Source organism: Pecten maximus, unplaced genomic scaffold, assembly GCF_902652985.1.
Source record: "Pecten maximus unplaced genomic scaffold, xPecMax1.1, whole genome shotgun sequence".
Lineage (NCBI taxonomy): Eukaryota > Metazoa > Mollusca > Bivalvia > Pectinida > Pectinidae > Pecten > Pecten maximus.
In genome coordinates this window covers 36,477-44,766 of record NW_022983066.1, presented here as the reverse complement: position 1 = coordinate 44,766, position 8,290 = coordinate 36,477, and positions in this window count along the sequence as shown.

The window sequence follows — 8,290 nt, the reverse complement described above, 5'->3', positions numbered from 1 at the left end:
ATCAATCATAGAGAAAATGTAGACTCTGTTACATACCTGAGTATTGTTCGGCTTTCGTTATTGTTTACGTTGTAAAGTCATCGCAATCTGTATCCCCTGTTATCACGATCCTACCATCGTCTTATTTGGAATATGTCGTTTGTCAAAACGATGTATATAAAGTCAGAAACACGAACAAACGTAACTTGTGTTGACAGAACAATGCATATTTATAGGAACGCCTATGTCTCGGGTCCTGCACAACTATAAACGAAACGAATTATGCAGAGTAAACGCATGTTTAATCGTGATCATGCAATAATTGGTTGTCAAAAATGATACCCGACAATTCGTTCAAGAACAAAATAATGAATGAAATAATAATGAGACCACACCTTTGCTAGTGATCCTTTATTTGAAAACCACCCACTTGACTTCTGTAATGATATGATAGTAATACTACAGTTTTCAGAGACGCAAGTATGGTGTGTATGTCCTCTTATTTTAAGAGATTGTGAGGAATCGATTATCAATATTGCTGGACACATAATTAAATATTTGACATTTCCCCCCATTAGTCTGTGTGACAGGTTTGTTATACCTGTCTATTTGACCTTTGTGTCACTATTTTGTGTGAAACTTGTGATATATCTCTCTATGTGACAACTTTTTCACTAGTCCTCGTGACTGGTGATATACCTGTCTGTGTGACCTTTGCTTCACTAGTCTGTGTGACTGGTGCCCTACCTGTCTATGTGACCTTTGTTTCACTAGTCTGTGTGACTGGTGATATACCTGTCTGTGTGACCTTTACCTCACTAGTTTTTGTGACTTGTGATCAATCTGTCTATGTGAATTTTGTTCCACTAGTCTGTGTGATCGGACATATACTTATGGGACCTTTGTTTCACTAGGCTTTGTGACTGGTGATATACCTGTCCGTGTGACTTTTTCCCACTAGTCTGTGTGACTGTTGATCTTCCTGTTTATGTGACCTTTGATTCAGTAGACCCTGTGACTGGTGATATACAAGGCTGTTTACATTTGATTCACTAGTCTCTATGAGTGATGATCTACCTGTATGTGTGAACTTTTGCCCATTAGTCTGTGTGACTGATGACCTACCTGTCTATGTGACCTTTACATCACTAGTTTTTGTGACTTGTGATAAATCTGTCTATGTGACTTTTGTTCCACTAGTCTGTGTGACTGGACATATACCTATGGGACCTTTGTTTCACTAGGCTTTGTGACTGGTGACCTACCTGTCTATGTGACCTTTATGTCACTAGTAAGGGTGATTGGTAATATATCGTTGTGACCTTTATCCCACTAATCTGTGTGACTTTCTATATGACTTTGTTCTATTAGTCATTGAGACTGGTGATGAACGTGTCTATGCGACTTTGTTTCACATGTTTGTGTGACTGGTGCTATACCTGTTTATGTGACTTTTGTTTCACTAATCTGTGTGACTGGTGATGTACCTGATCATGTGAGTAATTTCACTTGTCGGTGTGAATGGGGATATGCAGGCTCTTTGACCTTTGTTTCACTAATCTGTGTGACAGGTGACATGCCTGTCTTAATGACCTCTCTTCCACTAGTCTGTGTTACCGGTGATCTCCACGTCTATGTGACCTTCGTTTCACTTGTTTGTGTTTGTGGTGATATATCTGTCTATGTGACCTTCGTTTCACTTTTCTGAGTTATTGGTAATATACCTCTGTGACATTTTTCTCATCAATCGGTGTGACTGGTGATATACCTGTCTAAATGTCCTTTATTTCACTAGTCTGTGTAAGTGGTGATCTACCTGTCAATGTGACATTCGTTCCATTAGTCTGTGCAACTGGTGATATACCTGTCTCTGTGACCAATGGCGAATAATTACCCTTGTGACTGTGACAAAATATGAGATTGATCCGCATATCATATGTTAATAGTTATGCATGTGTATATGTAATGTAGTTTGATAAGTGATTACAGAGGGAATCAGTGTTAGATTGTGAGTTGTGAATAGTGTATATTTGGTATTTTCAACATATTGTAAATATATTGCATATATTGTAGTGATTATTGTTGCCTTTTGTATTGTGAGTATCAGTATTTAAATAATCCTGAACGATTTCCGTTAAAAACAGAAAGGTATGGACTTTGAATGTTAACAAACTCAAAACTACCCAGTTTATTTTCTACTGTATACATTCACTATTGTATACAAACTGTAACTCGCTGGTAGTCCGTAAGCATGTACATACGAACATTTACCTGGACACAGAGAAACACAAACAAAAAAAAAGGAAATTTCACCAAACGAGTTTACAAAAGAGTGTTTATTTATAGACAATCTTTTGGATATGTAAATGCAACGCCTAGTTAAGGTGCATATCGGATTTCGCCATACACTCTGCGGCTTTTATGTTTGATATCGACGTTTAAAAAGCACAAACACATATGGATTCAGTAATAAACCTTCAGTTATGTATATGACTATTATTGCTTACCATGTATACGCATATAAACATATAAATGTTACAACAGACTGCAAGTTGTGATTTTCATTCTTCATAACAGTAACGCATAGAACTCATAATGTATATTTACCGACAACTTGGATGTACGTTATAATGAGAGTGGGATGTCTGTTAACTATAACAACCAACACCATACCACTCTCAATTCGTCTTACACAAGGTCGGGGTAGTTTATCTTAGGTTCGCGGATCTCGGTGATCAACACGATACAGTGAAAATTTGTTCACTACAGCATTGGGGTATATTTACTTCCCGTCCCGTTTTGTCTACTCCGTTTCGGTAGATTATCAATCAGTCCTAGAGAGAATGTAAACTGTGTTACATACCTGTGAGTATTGTTCGGGTTTCGTTATTGTTGACGTTGTAAAGTCATCGCAATCTGTATCCCCTGTTATCACGATCCTACCATCGTCTTATTTGGAATATGTCACTTGTCAAAACGATGCACACAAAGTCGCAGACATGACAAATCCTAACTTGGGTTTACAGAAAAATGTATATTTATAGGAACGCCTATGTCACGGCTCCTGCACAACTATAAACGAAACGCATTATATGGAATATACACATGTGTAATCGTGATTATGCAATAATCGGTTGCAACAAAATGGGATACCAAGACCATTTGATTAAGAGAAAATTAATAAATTAAATGATAATGAGGCCACACTTTTGCTAGTGATTTTTTATTTAAAAAAAACATCCGTTTGACTTCTCTTATGATAGGATAGTAATACTACAGTTTTTAAGGACGGGAGTATGATGTGTATGTCCTTTTAATCTAAGAGGTTGTGAGGGATCGAGTATCAGTATTGCTGGACGATAATTTGAATACGAAAAAAACACATACGAGTATTGCTTACCTCTAAAATATGATTAGACTATGAGAAAAATATCGAAAATCGGATATTAAACAACAATAAACCACGCACACGTTTTTAGTATGACAAGTCTAAATTAGAGAACGTATTTTTCTGAGCTATTATCGTGCTGCTAATATCACACTTTATACGGATTAATTATCAAATTGAATTCGCAAATGTTAGAACGGCTCGTTGTTATGTCCGCTGGGATACCAGAGTCTATAACTCGAATTCACTACTCCTCCTCAACGTTCTGTATTACAAAGTGGGCTGAAGGTACTGCACCGCATTGTAAATACATGTATACGTTTACATGATATACTTTAAATTGATAACCTTCCCTATAGCAAGACATAGCACCAAAATCAACGCCATCATCTTAATTTGATTTTTGCTGATAATGTTAGACGCATTACACACAGGTACAATATTAACTTGTTTGTGCACGTATTTAGGGATGACCTGTCTGATCAGTGAGTGCTTGTGAGGTAAATTCTTACAATGCTAAGGGCGGTGTTTTCTGTGGGTTGTGCGATCATCAAAATAAATTTCACTTCGTCAATGGTTACAAATCGGAAAAAAACATTTTTCAAACGAATGGTTTTGTTCAACTTCATCAGCATTTGTTATATAAGGCTTAGTTCAGAATATATATATTTGAATTTTGCCGGACATATTGTATTACTTTATAATTATCGAAAGTATGACGTCTCATCGGACTGAAAATGGGTGCCTGAAATAGCTTATTTCAGTTTTGGAAATAGATGAAAGTCTGATGGAGCGATATCATTTGAATAAGGCGGATGCCTAGTCATTTTAAAGCCACAATCGTGAATAACAGGCATGCGAATAACGGACTTGTGGACAGGACCATTGTCATGATTGAATAACACATCTTTATTTAGCTTCCCGCGGCACTTAAGTTTAATAATTCCCTGTAAATGTCTCAGAAGTGAAGCATGGTATGTATCATTGATTGCTTGTCCCTTTTAAAGATAATCTGTTCGCAGAATACACTCTGCATCCCAGAACACCGAGGCCATAACCTTCCCATTGGTTATTGCTAGTCTTTGCCTTCTTCGGCGATGGAGAGCCAATGTGTTGGTTATGTTTTGATTGTTGTTTGGCCTCTGGGGTAAAATAATGGACCCATGTTTCATCCATAGTAACAAATTTCTGGCGAAAGTTAACAGGATAAAAAGCACGCGACTTGTATGCTTCTGATCAACTGTTAGAAATGTTGGTACTTTTAGCTAGGACAAGCGTCAAATTTAGGTACTTGGAAATGAAACAAGTACACTAGAACTAGTACAAGAAATTTTTACAATTCATTCCATACAAATGCATATGAACACAAAAGCACAATTATATTCATTTTCACAACTTGTAACAAACCCATAAAGTTCCACATATGATGCAGCACAGCGTTCTCCCGCGCGCGTCTCATCTAGTGTGACTGGCAAACATGTCCTCCCCACTATATACTTACCCGCAGATCACGTATACATGTTACCCAGTAAAGTTTTCTAGTCTGTGGCTGACCTTGGTCCATAACCGGTCCTGTTGCCGAAGCCGTGGTGGTTTGCAGTGTCGTTATTGGTACAAGGATCGATCTCACTCCATTATGGAAAGCTTAAAAATACACAAAACAACAACACTTGACAATTCCTCACCTAACATTCATATTGATAACTCATATACATCAACACTGCATATAACACATATATATTTAATTAAGAAATAATTAACGATGATTCGTGTATTGTTGCAGGATATACAACGAGGACGAGGATATTTTGCAATTAAATTAATAACGAAGACCGCAGGCCTGAGTTATTAATTAAAATTGCAAAATATCCGAGTCCGAGTTGTATATCCTGCAACAATACACGATTCAAAGTTGATTATTTCTATTCTACCATGTACTGTTTAGCTCTGAGGTCGACCTCTTTCTAACAGAAAAACAGCAAAGAAACCCCGAGAAAACATTGCAATTTATTTCTTGAGTAATGCATTATTCGCTGATGAAATATACAGGCAATACAGTATTACGATCAAGAACATCTATCATATGCATTGATTTTGAAAAGAAAGAAAAAGGATAAAAAGAAAAAGAAAAGAAAAGAAAAAAGGAGGGCCTCTGTAGGATTCGAACTCGCGTCGTGATAAAAAAATTATTGAAAGACTAACCCATTAGCCCACTCGGCTATAGCTACCTTTTTATAAATAAGGTGAATATTAGGTATATAAAATAGTAACAGCCTTGACTCACGAGCGTGTTTTATTGGCACGAGCGTGGGTTATTGGAAAATAATACATGGTTTTAAACCAATCAAAACTGGCGTTACATATCAAACATGGTAGAATACCTGTTAATATATGAACTCATATTACTAAGTATTCATATATAACAGTATTGCTAACACGTGTCAGTTCATTTCTATCTATACCAGCACTATGGACAATAATTCAAATATGACACCTCAAAGCTTCCGTACTTTGTTTACTTCAGCTAAAATCACAGACCTTGTTTACCTGTATATGGATAGCCATACTCATATTTACTATTAATGCAATATAAGTACTCTATATGCCAAAATACAGGTTGAAACTTAATCCATACTTACATTCGTGCCATACAAATACGCGCTCATGATTCGAAAACAAAACGGCCACAACACATACATATATATATATACATACATGTGGTCGTGACAGTACTCATCTGGCCGAAATCTTTATCATTGTAAGATCCTCAGTCAGAAGGAAATGCATTCTTTCCTGATAAATGACAACTTTACTGGCTAAATATAAATCTGAGACTCGTCTGTCAGTCAAAACAATACCATCAACTGCATTAACAATTTCTTGGTTACACTATTGACAGGCCTTCCAGGACGGGGGTCATTCTGAAGGTTCTGTCGGCCGCGCTTGAATCGCGTCAACAAGTTGTTTTATGTAGCATATAAAGGAACATCTTTCTGTTATGTTTATGGATATATTAAGGCGTTTAACCCTTTCATGCAAATATTGGATCACTGCTTTTTCACCGATTGTGACCATTTTGCAAAAGCCGCTTGTCTTTTTGACTTTAGAGCGCTACCACGTCGATATTAACTAACAAAATGAGACCAGTCCTTGGTTACACAGCCTTATATAGTCAGAGAATAGTAAGACTTAAAAAAAACAGCCTTGAGTACCGACTTCAAAACGACGAGGCTCACGACATATCAATCACCCCTCGTACCTACTGGGTGAAACATAACTTTGTGATTAAATATATAACATTAGCTTTATTGTATTACCTCGTTCACATTACCAAATTTTATACATTTCATATTGTTGATGGAGGTTCGAGGTTCGTTATTTGATGATTTGAGCCGGTGAAATGCCCCCCCCCCCCCCCCCCCCATCACATGATTGCCAAACACTTAATAGACTGTGATAAAGTTATTCATGGTCTATAATTTTGTCTTTTGTAGAAAGCGTTACTAAAAACTATTTCAAAGGTTACATAATTTTATCCCAGTATTTGAAAGTATTGCCCAGAACAATATAATATGATGATGACATACTTCAGAAGTGGTCCTTTAAGGAGATTTTGTCCTCTGTTCGTCATTTGGAAGTATGTCCTTACAGCAATCCATACAATGAAATATGGTACGTTGTCTCAAATTTAAAAATCTATTTAATTCAACACTTACATAATGTTAGTAATTAACGTTGAATCAACTTTTAATCAACGCCGTGGCACTGACTGGGTTGATATGTTGCGACAAATGGGAAGCATATATGTTTCAAAGGTTTTAGTATGTTGTAATGACTGACCGCCACTATCTTGATTTTTTAAGTGGTGATAACGATTTACTTCATGTCCAAATAATATCCTGTAAATGTATGGACATTATGTCTCGCCGTTTTCCCATCCAAATTTTGCCATTTCTTTCGAATTCGTTTGCTCGCCTGCATTAGTGTGACTGTTGAGTCTTAAATGGACATCACGGTAAAAACGTTGTAATTTTCATTCAATGTACGTGTTGTGTTCCTTTCCAGTTATGTTTCTGTGCTGTCCCAATGTTCACAATCGATCCCTATGTCCAGCTTGACCACTCGATTTAGTTGGGAATACCCCTCTAAATTTAGCGCGGAAATTATTTCAAATCATCACTTGACTGCTTTGAAATCGAGGCAACACAAACGCACGATAGTTTACAAGGCGAAATATTCCATCTGGGTTAGTTTGATAACGATAATATACAGTGGTTTAAATGTAAAATAACACGTTCTGTATATAGATTTCGGCACATATATATGTGTGTAAATAAGTGTATACACCGCACATATAGTATAGTGACAGTATCGATGTACTGGTACAGACTGTATAAATATTACTGAGTTTGTGGAACTATTACAGAGTTTGTGTTAATATTACCGAGATTGTCATGACATACTTTCCAGCAATCAAGCAGAATAGCAGCAGCGTCCGTATCACTGCTGTTTCCATGTTTTAACTGTATTGTACTGCTTCCCAAGTTTAATTCAAGGATTGTGTTTGACCCATTTTCCTATTATTCTCTTCATTGCGGAAGCTGTTATCGTTTTCAGCCGCAGTCGATTCACCTTGGAAGACATTTTTGTTTTCAGATGTTTTAGTGTGTTGTGCGCATGCGTGTTATCGTATATGTTACAAAATTTGCATATTCAGACTATTGATCAACGAATTGTGATAACCTTTTTATAATTAATAATTTATGTTTTTTTATATACATATAACATCAAATTCGAATGGTTATTGTTCATAAGGATATATTTTTAAAAGACATACCCAATAATATGAAAAAAAAACAAAATAACAATTGGTTCACCGTGATGTCCCTTTAATGGGACGGAACAACTGTAAGGTGTAGAAAT